The sequence below is a fragment of the Alosa pseudoharengus genome, unplaced genomic scaffold (assembly GCF_046254945.1).
Source record: "Alosa pseudoharengus isolate Yale_2024_CS ecotype anadromous, Long Island Sound unplaced genomic scaffold, YU_APseudo_1.1 YU_APseudo_1.1_scf_7, whole genome shotgun sequence".
Classification (NCBI taxonomy): domain Eukaryota; kingdom Metazoa; phylum Chordata; class Actinopteri; order Clupeiformes; family Clupeidae; genus Alosa; species Alosa pseudoharengus.
In genome coordinates, this window is record NW_027468859.1 from 11856584 (window position 1) to 11864661 (window position 8078).

An 8078-nucleotide genomic window follows, 5' to 3' on the forward strand; every position below is an offset into this window, starting at 1 on the left:
GAGGAAAAGTTCTTTGGTGTTGCTTTAAGTGGTGTTACAGTTTTTCTCAGTCACTTTGGTGCATTTCTCAGGTTGGAAATTGAAATTCTCAAATTCTCAAAACTATTAGTTCAACCATCACATCATGTTGTCACATGTGTACATCGTAACGCTAAGTGAGCACCCAGTATGTCTTCAGCATGGTATCAAAATCGGTTTGAAGATAGACCACTTGGGAAACGAGATGGGTGGGGACCAAACAACATTTTTCTGTAAAAGTCTGGGGCTACATTCCCATCTTACAACTAGGATTACTCCTAAATCACACTAAAAGATTTTAGCTAGGAGTTCTCAAAGCCTTTCAGACCTACTCTTAGTAGGGTTGCAAAGGGGCAGAACATTTCCGGTAAATTTCCAGAAACTTACCGGAAACTTTCCATGGGAAGTTAAGCTGGGGAATTTTGGGAATATTCCAAATTGGAAACTTTCATGGAATTAAAGGAAATTATGGGAATTTACGGGAATTAACTGGGAACTGTTTCATATACAAATATTAACATTTTGTTTCGTAATAAGCAATATGATTTGTTTGTTCGTATTTTCGCTTAGCTTAGCATACAAAGCTAGCTACCATGCTAGCGGGAATCCCATTCTCTGCCTATGGTTTACTAGCGTGCTAAGATAGCAACTCTGAAACTACTGAACTGCCCAAGATGCACCACGCCACTCAACAACAAAATCCGATTGGTTGGAACATTAACTGACTATCAGTCAGAATACTAGAATCCCAGATTCAGTCAGAATACTAGAATCCCAGAAAATGCTAAAACAAATTAAAAAATATATAATGACACAACATACCACCCCAACCAAACCTTATAGATTATTGAAGTTATATATATATAAATTGTCAAGCTTAATCAGACAGATTAATCGTCCCATTACAGTTTATGCAAAATGACGTACACCCATTTGAATGAGGACAAAAGTGACGACAAGCTCATAACTGGGCAACTCTGTTTGCAAACTTCCCCCAGTTTCACACCAGTTATTCCCACATGAGATGACATTTTCACTGGGAATTTATTTTCCCCATGCACATGAACACACCATAGGTTTCCTTTATGTCTAGTAGCCTATGCTGATTGCTGTGTGCATGTGATTGACGTATGTGCAGGGTAGACATTTGACTGAAATTGCATTAAATCAGGTTGTTTTAACTAATATTATGCTGCAAGATGGGGTTTTGTCCACTACATTTAAGTTCCCTGTTATAGACTAACTTGCCATATTAAAAATTCCCAGTTTATTCCCATTATTTCCTGTTTATTCCCGTTAATTTCCATATATTCCCGTTAATTCCCATGGAAAGTTTCCAACTTTGAAAATTCCCGGAATTTTGCAACCCTAACTCTTAGTAAGGAAAAATGACGTGTGAAAAATGACGAGTGAGTCTTCGTTGATATGGATGATGTCATTACTCATGCATAAGCTTGACTGAAGTGACCACCTATCAAACCAAATCAAGGTAGTCACTTCAGTCAAGCTCGTGCATGAGTAATGACGTCATCCATAGCAACGAAGACTGGTCGGCTATTCCACGTGACAGAACAACTCTATATTTGTTAGGGATGTCACACATGAAACAATGCTGCAGAAACACGAAAAAATGACTGATATGAGTAGGCGATCATATGAGTTCCTGTTGATATGTAGTGCACGATGGAAATAATTTAAAGGAATGTAGTAGCAGTCTTGTAAATAGTGACCCTGCATGATCCTTAGTTGTTGCTAAATCATAGTCTGTGACTAGTCTGTGACTCAACAACTCTATCACTTGTCTTTAGATGGGAGAAGGTCTGAGACTGCAGTCTTTCAAAAATCTATGGCAGAGGACCATTGAAATATCCCTCATGTCCACCTCTCAGTCTTAGCCCAGTCCTTCATTGACAATGGTTACTGTAGTCATTTCTTGTCTAGCTAGCACAATTTAATTGTGTATAAAATGGAAGAAAAAAAAAGAAAAAAAAAATTGGATTTTACGGTAAGAGTAGACAGAGTATAAACATATAACTAAACTCCACTGTACAATAAAGACAGTAGAAGATAAGAAAGCTAAGAAAACTAACAAAACGAAATACACTATATACATTAAATAAGAAAGTCCAATGTGCTTGAGGGTGATCAAGCATAAGACGCTTGTAGTGACAGGGCCGGGACTGGTAAGGTGCTAAAGGGAGTGAGTGTCATGGTGAAGGTGCAAAAAGTAGTCCAACCATAGTCCTTTAGTTATGTGTGCATGGCAAGGTGCTCAAGAGAGTGAGTGTCATGGTGAAGGTGCAAAAGTAGTCCAGCATTAGTCCAACATTAGTCCAACAGTGCAAGAGTGCAAGAGTAGGTCTAGAGACCAGCATAAATAATATGGACAAATAGAAGAGTAAAGTATAATGTAGACAAGGTAAAATAAAAAAACTATTTCAGTGCAAGAACAGGTTGAGGTAATAGGGTTATAGCCATTCATTCATTCAGTATTGTAGCAGAAGCCTGACCGCAGCTATTGATCATGTGTGCTAATATAGCATAAAAAACAGTGTAGCAGTAAAACAGTAGTGAAAGCATTAGGCTGTGTACATTAGTAAAACAGTAGTAAAACAGTGTATTAGTTAGTATTAATTGGAAAGACGTGCAAAAGAGGTGAATTACCTAGTTTCATTAACTGACTACACTGGTTTGTCTGCCTTGTTTCACAAGCTATATGTTGGTGATTCATTTGAAATACTATTATTTCCATCTGTTTATCATGGTCATGGTTGGAAATAATGTAGCTTAATTGATGTTATTTACACATTTTTGTAGATTATGTTTTAGAATAAGTGACAATAGCCTACTTTGGAGTGCACTCCTGTCTGCTTGTATGTTCTCATCTACTCCTCATATACCTAATTCTTTCCAAATCAAGCACTTAATGTATGACCGGAAGACTAAGTGGACTAAGAGGACTAAGATTGAATAGATCGAACAGAAATTACACAACTAGGCCTACGTGATTTAAGTTTAGATAACGTATCATAGCCTAAGGGGCCTTAGGAGTTTTAGTACTTACAACTAATTTAGTACTGTTGGCAGTAAGATAAAATGACTTACTGAACGTGGCATATGAACAGCTGCAGGCAGGCTATTACACAACACCTACTTCACAGCCCAGCCATGACTTGCTCCCAAAATGTATAGGCCAAGACTTTTACATTTAAAATTTTTTGCTGATGTGTCTCATAGTTGGATGTCCTTTGTCTTCTAGGTCCACCAGTTACTTATTGTTGGCCAGAGACGTGTGTCAAGTGTGTATACTTTTTTGTACATATTTATCTACAGACATTCTCTTTAAAAGCAAGGGGTTCATAAGAGCACATCTCAGTGCATTTCACTTTAGGCCAGGTGGCGGAATAAACAGCTGGCCACATACTAGCAATAACAATTGCGTAGCGCCTGCTTCCACTTTTTTTTTTTAAATTGTTTTAATTTATTTATATAGCACGTTTAAACATGACTTGCATCAACCAAAGTGCTTTACAGAGACCAGTGGGAAGCAAACATATAACAAATAAGACAGACCATACAAAAAAACACATCATAAAGCAGACGATACGAATACACAAAAGAGACTACAGTACAGGGCTCCGGTCAAGATGAATCGGGAAACGCTAGAGAGAAAAGGTATGTTCTGAGCTGGGATTTAAAAGTGTCAACTGAAGTGGCGAATCTGATGGAGGTGGGGATGCTGTTCCACAGTTTGGGGGCTGCGACAGCAAAGGCACGGTAGCCCCTGTGCCTGAGATTGGCCAGCTCTGTCAGTAACCCCTGCATGGCCGATCTGAGGGACCCAACATTAGAGTAGGGGGAGAGGAGGTCTGAGATGTAGGGGGGGGGGGGGGGGGGGCTTTTCCATTAATGGCTTTGAAAGTAAAAATAAGGACTTTAAAATCAATTCTGTAACGAACCGGAAGCCAGTGGAGGGAGGCTAGGACAGGGGTGATGTGGTCTCGTTGCGCTGGGTGAAAGATGGAGGCCACAGCCACTGTCCAGTTAAGAACACCACATATAAGAAACATTGCATGCTATCAAGCACAAGGCACAAGCCCATGTGGACAATGTGGATCACACCACCCCTTCATCTTCTCTTTTTCTCTAGCCAGAGCCGGACAGTAACGGACTACATTTACTTGAGTACATTTGAGAGGCAAATATTGTACTCTTTACTCCAGTGTTTTTCAACATTTTTTGTGCCACGGCACACTTTTGACACTTAAAATGTCCCACGGCACACTAACATCCTGTGTGAAGAAAAAATAAACATACCATATCCTAAAATTTCAAATACATAGATATGGCCTTATTATGGCTTCTATGCAAGACCTGCTCAATAAAACAAGCACCCTCTTCATTTGTAGGTGACTATATCTAATTTAATTGTTGTTATGAACTGGATATGTGATGATTCTGTGAATACTGGATATGGGGCCCCCATTGTACAATGCCTGCATACCACAAATAGTGCAATCATACAATCAATGAGGGCATGTGGTTATAAATTATTTGATGCAACAGTTGCTTTTCTGGACCAGTGAGTGACATTTGGGTAATTTTCTGCGGCACACCTGATGATCTCACGGCACACTAGTGTGCCCCGGCACAGTGGTTGAAAAACACTGCTTTACTCCACTACATTTCTATCCATAACCGTGAGTACCCGTTACTACTTCTAAAAAAAAGGAAAAAAGAAAAATCTCGGAAAGCCTCAATTTGTTGTTTCCCTCTCAAACGTGATTGGATTGTGCAGGCGCCACTGATTGGGACAGCCTATCAGCAATCACCTTCAGCTTTCCGCCAAAGTCAACTCCATGGTCAGATTTAGATAAGAGATGAAACCATGGATGAAACAATGGATGAAGACGCAGCAGGTCCATCCCAGGAATGTGCCAACCTGTGGCCCCACCTCGCCAGACTATTTAAATTTTCTGAACAAGTTAATGATAGTTTTCGCTTCAAGTGTTTCAATAACAAAATAGTATTTTGTATTTGAAATATGTATTTTAAATACATGTATTAGAAATACTGCCCATCCATGGCAACATGGTAAAAAGATGAAAATTACTTGATTTTACTTCCAATTAATTTTACATTCTCCAAGGTATTAAAGGGACACCAGGCAAGCCTGATGCTTTTTCTCTACGAAACTCCCCCTCTTTTCCCTTTCTTTGCATCTTCCGTCAAGGGTTTTCGCTGCTTCTTCGCCGGCTCTGCCATTATACACACATTTGCAACAATCGCTAGCGTTTCGTTAGCGTCCCTGCCTCTGTGCTGTGGATGCAGGATGTAAACTGATCCTGCTTCGGTCGGCGGGTACAATACACTGAACTTGCAAGTGGGATATTCTTCCTACAGGCAGTAGGGGCGGGCGAGTCAGTCTTCATTCGCCCTGTAATGAGTCATTTAACCATATACCGACTTACGAAGATGAGTAATTAACACGAAAACGTTTCCTGGTGTCTTTAACATTAAAATTTTCCATAACTCCATGTAGGACGTTTCTGTACATAAATGTAAGCACTGTGGCAGTAGTAATGCAACATTTAGAAAATGTAGGCTACTCTTGTACTCTTGATACTCAAGTACTTTTAAAAACAAGTACTTCAGTACTTTTACTTAAGTAGACATCTGACTGTTGTACTTTTACTTGTACTTGAGTAAAATTAGCAAAGGGTATCTGTACTTTTACTCAAGTAATGAAGCTGTGTACGCCTCTGTCTCTAGCTACAATGACACTTGTTAACACATATCTGTTTACTATTCATTTTCAGAGTGCAATGTCCATACAAAATTGGACATTTTTCCAGTCAAGAAACTGGGCAAAGAAAGGACCAGAAAGGTTGGTCTACAAGCAGAATAAGGGGACTTCAGAATCACCTAAAATGGAAATGCAAAGCAACTCAACTTCTACTAGAGTACACAGACATTAGCCCAGACTACACAAGCCATTCAGACGTAGGATGGCCAAGAAATGACAAAAAAGTCACACTCTCTCATCATTAGGTACATTCGGACTCAATGGTTCTAAGAACATAGTTGTACTTATTACTAACTGGATAATTAGAAATTATTTCCTCCTGATAGCTGATGAAACAAAGCATATGCCATAGTCTGACATGTGTAAACCAATGGTGTAGATGACGCTGCAGGTTTTTATTTTAAAGAGAGAACACCTACTAAAATATAATAAATATTATTTTATTACATTAGTTGTTAAGAGTAAAAACATATTTGGTCAGTTTTAACACAAGTTTACAACCGGGAGAAAAAGAAAAAATATTTGGGTCGGTTCTAAATTGACAGGGTCGGCCGGGTTATGGCAAACAAAAATATTTTCAAGGATGGCCTTAGTAGCCCAATCATTACATGAACATGAATGAATGAATGAAATGGACAGCATTTAGTTACTAGCTACTGAAGTGTATTGACTAGAAGTGCATGGTATACCAAGGCATAGAAAAAGAAATCAGCATTGTTAATAAATGTTCTCAAATTTAAGCAGAAGCTGCATTATTTTTACAGATATTTTTAAATGCTTCTTTGGCATGCACATCAGTCAAGATAAAAGACCCCACCCCAAAGTATGGGCACAAACAGTTATAGGAACATATAGCAGTCAGAGGAACTCTTTAATCCCCCAGTTCCATGCTGTCCGAATGCACAAAAATGGGTTCTAGAAACTGTCAAGTTCCTACAATGTGAAGGGGCCTTTTCAGTAGTGATGTAGTTTAGACAAACAAGTCAGCAATTGCTGAAGTGAAAAAGGCACCGAAGTGACTGACAAAAAGTACGTGTTTCTTGGCCCCAGCTGTGGCGCAACTGGCTGGGGCACCTTCACCGTATGCCGGCGACCTGGGTTCGATTCCCGCCCCGTGGTCCTTTTCGGATCCCACCCCTGCTCTATCTCCCATTCGCTTCCTGTCACTCTCCACTGTCACCATCATTAAAAGCATAAAAACGCCAAAAAAGAAAAGTATGCATTTCTCTTCACAGGGAGTAGCAGAGGTCCAGGTATTTTGGAGTCCTTGTCCGGCATGGTGAGTTTTTATTTAATTACAAAGGTGGAGCCTCTAACTGGAACATTGCATTTAAAAGCATTTGTAATGTCACCATATCCAAATATGGTCTTTGTGATAACGTTCTTAATGAAAATAGAAAAACATGGCTTTGTTTCATTGCATGACTACTATTCATACTACACTCAGGTATGAGTTACCGGTACTTACTTTTCAAAGTGATTCTGTGTTGTCAATGTAACCTAATTGTGTTTAATTTTCTTTCAGTGGCAAAACCTGGCCTTCATCTTGGGAACCCACAGGAAATGTGCAATTTAGAACATACACACATGCACACAAACACTTGACCACAACAGGAGCTGGTGGTTCCACCATACACAGACACACAAACATACACATATCAATACATTCTAGAAGCTACATTTATTGTTGATACAGTATGTCTTTTTAATAATGCTTTTGGGAAATGTTATCATTTTTCTGAGACTCACCGACATTACAAACCCATGTGTAGGTTTATCTTTAGTATTTTTTTTATGTTTTGTATCTTTAGGGTGGAATATAGGGATATATAGGGCCCTATGAAACCAGTTATATTATTTTCCAAATTCCGTTTTTTTGGCCACATATACATTTAGGTCCTCCAAAATTTGCAGGAAGGTAGGGTATGTCCTAATGTATGTTAAATGGCATCTACAAGTGACAGGCTCTCAGAAAATATATGATTTGGATAGGTGAAATTGCTTTGCCTTTAAATTGGAGCTCAAAATGTGTCGTCTGTGCCTCATTCGCCAATACGCATAATAGAGCCATGTACACATTTAGGTCCTCCAAAGATTGCAGGAAGGTGGGGTATGTCCTAATGTATGTTAAATGGCATCTACAAGTGACAGGCTTTCAGAAAATATATGGTTTGGATAGGTGAAATTGCTTTGCCTTTAAATTGGAGCTCAAAATGTATCATACAGTATGTGTACCTTGTTCGCCAATACACAT

General features: G+C 39.1%; 1 long non-coding RNA gene across 3 annotated transcripts in view; it reads left to right on the top strand.

Annotated features, from left to right (window-relative positions):
* Nucleotides 1–7504, top strand: part of LOC143110133 (uncharacterized) — a 32813-nt gene extending 25309 nt beyond the window's left edge. For all 3 annotated transcript variants that reach the window (XR_012984069.1, XR_012984070.1, XR_012984068.1), the window contains 3 exons: nt 5838–5905; nt 7060–7103; nt 7350–7504. This is a non-coding gene — a long non-coding RNA (uncharacterized LOC143110133). The remainder of the gene's footprint in view (nt 1–5837; nt 5906–7059; nt 7104–7349) is intronic.
* The last annotated feature ends 574 nt before the right edge of the window (nt 7505–8078 follow it).